Source organism: Pezoporus flaviventris, unplaced genomic scaffold, assembly GCF_033815535.1.
Source record: "Pezoporus flaviventris isolate CSIRO_AGI_PZ_B2104156 unplaced genomic scaffold, CSIRO_AGI_Pfla_v1 ptg000020l, whole genome shotgun sequence".
NCBI classification, from domain to species: domain Eukaryota; kingdom Metazoa; phylum Chordata; class Aves; order Psittaciformes; family Psittacidae; genus Pezoporus; species Pezoporus flaviventris.
In genome coordinates, this window is record NW_026892568.1 from 4,108,185 (window position 1) to 4,115,457 (window position 7,273).

The 7,273-nt window shown below is 41.3% G+C and overlaps 1 long non-coding RNA gene across 1 annotated transcript; it reads right to left on the bottom strand.

Moving 5' to 3' along the window:
- Positions 1–2,851: 2,851 nt before the first annotated feature.
- Positions 2,852–6,747, bottom strand: LOC133270448 (uncharacterized). The gene is made up of 3 exons (XR_009743780.1): positions 6,509–6,747; positions 4,230–4,400; positions 2,852–3,255 (listed from the first exon to the last, which is right to left on the bottom strand). It is a non-coding gene; the product is annotated as an uncharacterized LOC133270448 (long non-coding RNA).
- Positions 6,748–7,273: the final 526 nt, after the last annotated feature.

Here is a 7,273-nt window from a genome sequence, read left to right on the forward strand (position 1 = left end):
AAAGGCTTGTTCTAGGAAAAGTTTTCTAGGCAGTAAAACCAAAGAGATGCTTAAAATAAAAACTTTTCAGAGAAAGCACTTTCTTTTTCCCCTCTCTCAGCTCAGTCTTCAAGAGAGTCATAGATCCAGCCAATAGACAGGGAGATCATGAGCTCCAAGTTGCCAGAAAGGGCACGCATGCAGGGTTTTAAAATGATTTTGGAGGATCATCTTCACTCCATTGTGATTACAAGACAATGGCCCCAAATTAAGGCCTGATGTACGCTTAAGAGGGTTTGCCATATATCGGTCCTTTTTACCTTCAAGTGTAACTAATGCTATTCTTATATGCAAACTGATTACATATTTGAAGCTGCTACAATGGTTAGCAGTTAACCATTCCCCTTTGCAGATTTTCATTTGGCTTCAATTCATAGGCAGAATCCATGGCTAGGAACAAGATACACACATCAAGGTTATTTTCAGAGCCCTCATAATTTCACCTCAGATTTTGATCAAAAATTGCCTCCTTTTTCTCAGAAGAAAAAAAAATTACTCACCTTTGAAATCAATGGTGTCCCCTGAAAAAAATCTTTGCTCTAAAAAAAGGATTGTAGCAGCAAGTTCTACACCTTAGACTTTAAGAATAATTGGGATCTGTAGGGATTTCAGAATGCTATTTGGATGCATATTTATCATAGCCAAGTTAATTAGCGCTCTTCACTAAGGACAAAATAATTAAAGTAATCATGTTTAATGAAATTTCTGCGATAGTTGATGTCTCCAAGTAGGAAGTCTAAAAGACATTAGTTGAGCTGATTTGTTACTAGTCAAATTTTTACTAATTAAATGTCCTTCCTCAATTTATGTTGAACTCCCTTTTCCATTTCTACTGCTATAAAATAAAGACATCAGAAGCTCCCAGCCACTTCCTGGGGTGTTTGCAAAACCACTTTCAATTTCACATTTAAGTGGAACTTTTAGCCAAGCACTAAGTTTACATGCATATTTCTTGCATTCATTTTAATTATTCCTAGATATTCAATAGCTTCTCCAGGCTGTACCAAAATCCCAGGCATGGGGTGAACCACCTTTCTCTCCCTGTTCTCACTCTGGCTGGTATTGCCTCAGTACAGCATTGTGCAAGTGGGGATCATGTAATTGCCTAGACAAACTGCCTCTGTCCCATCTGGTATTTATTTAAATTAGGTATCAGTGTTAAAAACCGACTTGGAGTCAACATCGTTTTGATTTCTATCAACTCTGCAACATCTCAAGCGATGCCATTCCATGGGCAAATCGCTGTGGGTTACGGCACATGCATTTTCTAATGAACTCAAGCAGCCAGCAGCTGCATGTGCTAATCTGTCCTCCACCTCCCTGGATGCTTTTGAAGGACAGAAACAAGAGATCCCACTTGCAGAATGGGTAAAAATGAAGACAGAGGATTGCACCCTCCCCTCTGTTTTGTCTAGAGCTAGAATTAAAAGTAGTTCTTAGTCATTAGCTGACACCTTTTCTCCACTGCACTTCTTCACCATATGGTGCAGCTCTCCTTTGGCACAGCAGAAGCCAGGGGAGACTGGGGTCACCAGAAGCATGCTACAGATCCAAGGTCATTTGAGATGTCTAATTTCTCCATTCAGACAGCCTGGCTGGCCTCCTAAGAATAAGCTCTGGACTCAGATCAAGTTCCCTGCTAATTAGGAGATAGAATCAGTGCAGATCTTTCTTCTTCCTTAGCCACAAAAGCAGTGGCCCAGCAACTGGTTATGACACAATTCCCCTTTACTGGAAAATTATCCCTTCAGAAAATACTGACTGGTGCAAAACCCTCAAAATTCAATACTGCTGCAAGACAACTATTTCAGGCAGGTTTATCGATCTGTTGATGATCTTTCTGTAATATACAGGTATTTTGGGTTGTCACACCATGTTAATGAATCTGTTGGCTTTTAAAATCATGTTTCCCCCTGTATCAGCACAAAGTATTTAGAAATTACTAAATAGAGGAAACAGCATTGATTTAATAGCTTTTACTCCTGTATAACAGATTTGTTTTCAAGAGCTTTATATACTTCAACAAAATCTTTTTAGTGGTTTAAAAATATACTTGTTCTACCTTTCTGCTGCATGGTACTCCAGTTGGGGGTTAAGTACACGATATGGAGGTAAATGGTTTCACAAGACTTCTTGTATGTGCTCTTCATGGAGAAGAGCAATAACACAGTTAAAGCTCAGACACAGGCTCTAAATAAATAAATAAATCATTGTGCTCATTCCTCCTCCACAGGTCATTTTTGTGTCTCACCTTCTCATTTGCATCGTGAAGATTAATGTTACCATTAATCTGGTGGCATCCATTGAAGGTTTTAATCTTACATATCCTTCAATGTGATAATGGTCTCTTTACATAAATTTGAAAACCTGAAGGATGCTCTATGCCAAACAAGTTCCCCAAGCAAGGAAGTGTGGCAGCTCAGAGCACCTGCAGTCATCCTGGGATTGAAAGCATACAAAGGACACCATCAGTATCTGTCCTTCCTGATTTATTTTGTGCTACATGCTCCTTGGCCAAGGTAGATTACCTTGCATCATCAAGTTAATTAGACACTGACATCCGAATGGGACAAACAGAAGCAGCAAAAATGCTGGGCAGCAGTCTGACTGCGAAGAGCTCTCACTTGAATGCAAGAGGAAGGGAAATTTGCTCTCTGTTAGTGACCCATGGGGTACGCCCTGCATCACTTGCCACTTCATTGATCTTATTTCCATAAAATTTCCATTTTTAACCCTACCTCATCTCTAACACATCCCACCCCACTTAACAAGGAGATTCTCTCATTTATTCAACCTTCAGATGATGTCATCACAATATGTAGGATCTGCTTTTCCACTGAGGTAATTCTGTAATGTCCATTATCATCATAGCTAGATGCTGCAATTACACTCCTCTTAGGAACAATTCACATTAAGATGCTATAAAATTCAAGCATAGATACAAAACCTCATATGACAAAGTACAGAAATTATGCTGGTATGTGCTGGGAGTACACCACTTTTAGAAACTGTTACATCAACTGAGTTAATCTCACTGAACATTAGTTTCCTACCTGTGAGTTGGTGATCATGGTCTCTTTGCTTCTTTTGTTGTCTTTTGCTGTCAGATCTTGGGGTCATGCATTACCTACTCACTTTTGTGTGCGTGCATGCACATATAAAGGACTCAATAATGGTAGGAGATACCAGATAATATTACAAGAAAAATGAGAACATCTAAAAAGAGAAATAAGCAAATTGGTAAACTATCTACTGTAATTTTCTCTGCTATCACACATCTCATAAACGTACTCAAAGAATGCAAAATGAAACCATTCACATTTCTTAGTCTTTTCAATAACAATATCACAGCAATAACGGTTATCATTAAACCTTAACAATTGTGGAAGTGAATTGACATTTCTAATTCATTACTCTTCCAATTGTACACAAACGGCTGAAAGTGTTTATGTGCAAGTCAACAGGGGACAGAAAAAACATCCCACAATGTCATCTCAAGGTAGCTGACTCCAAGCAAAGAACTTCAGTTTGTGGCACAGTCAGTACTGCTCATTTTTACAGTGTCCACAAACACTAACTGCTGTTTACTGTTTTATGGCAAAGAGATGAAAATATTTTTGCCTGAAATTTCCAACTTCCATTTAGTTGCTTTAAACCCTTTAAAAAGATGCTTAAGTCAGCAATTATGAAATCAACAACTGGAAGTTCTCAGGCTTTTATCATAATAAAGCCAAGAGAAAAGGAAATTTAGAAGACAATTTTAAGAGCATTTCTAGCTGTAGGTCAATATGTCTGTCTCTTTAGAAAGCAGAAGATGGTCCATATTGCATGTCCCCATAGATAAATCTGTGTTAAGACTAAATCCAGACAGGTACCATGCACAGCCAACTTACAGGAAGAAAGCTTCACATGGACTTTGTTTCTCAGAAAATAGTGAAACAAAACAAACAAAAGGAACCCACAACAAAACCCCCACATCCTTCTACCAGCATTCTACTCACCACATGAAACTTCAGGTTCTATGCAAAGCCTGTTAATGCACCTATTCGCTTAATGCAGACTACTGCTGTGCCAGCCCTTACCTGAAAACCTGTATTTGAAATTATCTCCCACATTTAACAAGGATGAACGCACTCTCAAGCTGGAGTAAAGGACCACCACTGGGATGATGACAATTAATGAAGACCTACCTTAAGTAATGCATCTAAAAGGCAGAGAAACGATGTTTTTATTTTGCTACATCTTCCTAGTTTTACATACAGATACCAAGTACAAGTACATCAACTCCTTAAGGTGTCACAGAAAGACGGTAACTAATGCTGCACCTGCAGATGAGGATCTGAAGCACTGGGGAGAAGGACCTTAAAAATCAAAACATTCAACACACCACCACTTAACTTTTATCCCCCTATAATGAAGAAGACAGCCAAGCAGCTTCATCAGTAAAAAGATCGAACCCAAGCTAGGCACTAACCAGCTCAACCACAGTAAGAATTCTCTGTACCTTAAGAGGCAAAAGATACGTGGGGAATTTTAACTTTAGAAACCAAGGTCCCTACTAAACACAGTTTTAATAGGAAGTGGGAATCTTGGTCCCTAACATTCTTCAGCCAAAGTCCATGAAGGGACATCACTGCCCAAACAATTGACTCAAGATTGCAAGCAGGACCTGCAGCAGGGCATGGGTAATAAGCACAGACAAAACCAGGCAAGGAACTCATCTTTCCTCTCAAGCACCAGTTTCCCTGCTTTTCTAGCAAGGATAAATGAGAGAGGGACAGAAGTCAGGGGCCTGAGTACCAGAGCAGCGCAGCACTGGGAGCTCAGACTGATTACTCTCACCCTTGGCAGAGCTAGCAATAGCACACAGTCCCCCTGATTCCCTACAGCTGTGCAGGGGCTCAGCTGGTAAACAGATAACAGTACGTGCACATATTAGCTGATGGGGACACTTCCATCTTTCCCTTATTTATTGGGCTATGTCTCTGACCCTCCCATTAGGCTGATCATTGCCTGCTTCCTCATTACACTGCTGTCACACAGTTTATTTTCTTCGATTTATTCTCTCACAAATATATAACCCAACAACCCAGCAGGTCTGCAGTATTTTAGTGACACGTAAACCAGAGGGAGACATTAATACGCAGAGATCGCATATGCTGGTATTTAGCTTGAGGACTCAGGGGGTTCACTGAAGCATTATACAAAATGAATAAATGTTGTTATGTAGGTGACCAGGAAGGGAGAGGCTAATCAAGGTAGGGCTTTGGAGAGCTGACAGAGCTCTGACTCCTGCTACACCTGAAAACTTCTTCTGTTTCATTAGTCTTTCTCTGTTGACAGAGCATTTCCACTGGGTATTGGAGACACTCTCTGAGCACAGGCTGGGAAAAAGAAACTTCTCCCCTCCAATACCCACACTTAAACCTGGAGGCTATGGAAACCTGCTTCTGGGGTTAACTTCATTCACAGCAAAACCAGTTCTGTTGTGAAGCATCACCAGGTAAGTGACACGTTAATTCTGGGGATAAAAACAACAGAAATAAGGTCACAAAAATCTCTTGACAACACGACTTAAACCTCCATGCTAGCGGGCTCCATCGCTGCCAGGGAGACAAGAGCATCATATTAAAAGAGCTCTGTCAAAGAGGGATTGAAATGGATGCTGCAGCTGGGAAGAATTTTTCTTCTCCCTGCTAAAACACAGAGCTTCACTCTGAGCCTCATCACTCAAGTTCAAGAAACATTAATTGGGTACTGGGAACTGGGGTGAAGGAGGGACAGTCACACTGCTTAGGCTTTAGGTATCACCCACAGCTGCTTCGGTTAGCACCTATGCCTCTGAGGCACTCACCAGAGCTGCTGGAGGGGCTGTCTGCTTTAATTGCACTATATAAAGCTAACTGGCACAAACAGCCCCTCTCCAACTGCAATTCATGAAAATGGGAAATATTAGGTAGAGATTTATAACATAAACACAGTTTTGGCAAAGCAGTATGATGGGATTTCTGGTTTTAGCTTCCTGTGTTAAAGCAGTCACTGAAAACCCTTTTACTTAGGATAGGAAGGTCCATGTGCTGCACAAAGACACATCTTTTACACAGAAAAACCCTCAATCAACCAATTTGTTTATGAAAATAAGTACTGATAAATCTAAAAGTGAGACACAGCCTACCCAGGAACATGGGACAGCCAAATCACTGAAGCAGAGACCTCAAGCTGAAGAAGCTGCCTAACACCAAAAGCAGGATAAATTGATGATGTCTCTTTCTCTCCCCCAGCACATTCTGGTAAGCTTTAGACCCCACAAGAACAAGATAAGCACTGCTGTGCACACAAACCCACAAAACTTCACATTAGAAACAGGCATCACCAGATGCACTGACCAGCACCACCAACCTGAAAACAGCTTCCCTGGCACCACAGTCCCACTAAACACAAAATACAACACGAAAAGGCAGCAACATACCTTTGAGGAACATCTGTCTCATCAAGAAACACTGATGAGATGTGATGCCTTCACCTTTGTCCTCCACCTCTAGCTTCCAACCACAGACAGAGTTTCACTCATCCAGGCTTTGCTGCCCATGCAACTAATGCTCTGCTTTCACTTGCACTTGGAGTTCAGAGGTTATTTGCTTCACCTCTTTGCCTGTGGTCTCATACCTCAGCCTGCTCCAGCTCCTTATTCCTATAGCTCTTTGCAATTTCTTCCTGCCCAGCAGGGTCTGGCCAGGGGGCAATTGGTGTCACCTGCATGGCACAGCTATTTCTTCTTAAGGAGACAACCCTGCATTTGCACAGGGCCCTTGGTGCAAAGCACAGGCTCAGTTCCTTTCACATGCAATTTTTGATGATATTTGGAAGCCAAACATATTTGGGCTTTAAACTGCATCTGAGTATTGAAGTTACGTGGCTGTTAAAGACATGCTCTGGAGAAACACCTCACAGACACTGGGGGCAGGCTGGCCCCAGGCAAGATGCAGCCATGGGGCACCCCAACCTACATGGGGTAAATAAAGCCAAGCTCTGCTAAATCCACAATGATCTCACATCAACTGTCTAAAAACAGCCAGGAGCTGACCCAAGTGACCCCAGAAGCAGGTGTGAACTTTTCTGTATGAAGATACCCATCCCTCAGCAGTGAGGATCGAGTTTTAGTGTTTCCTTATTTAATGCCCTTCTCTTTGGCTGTTTCCCCCTTAAAGTTAACAAATCTAGTAAAACCCAAAGA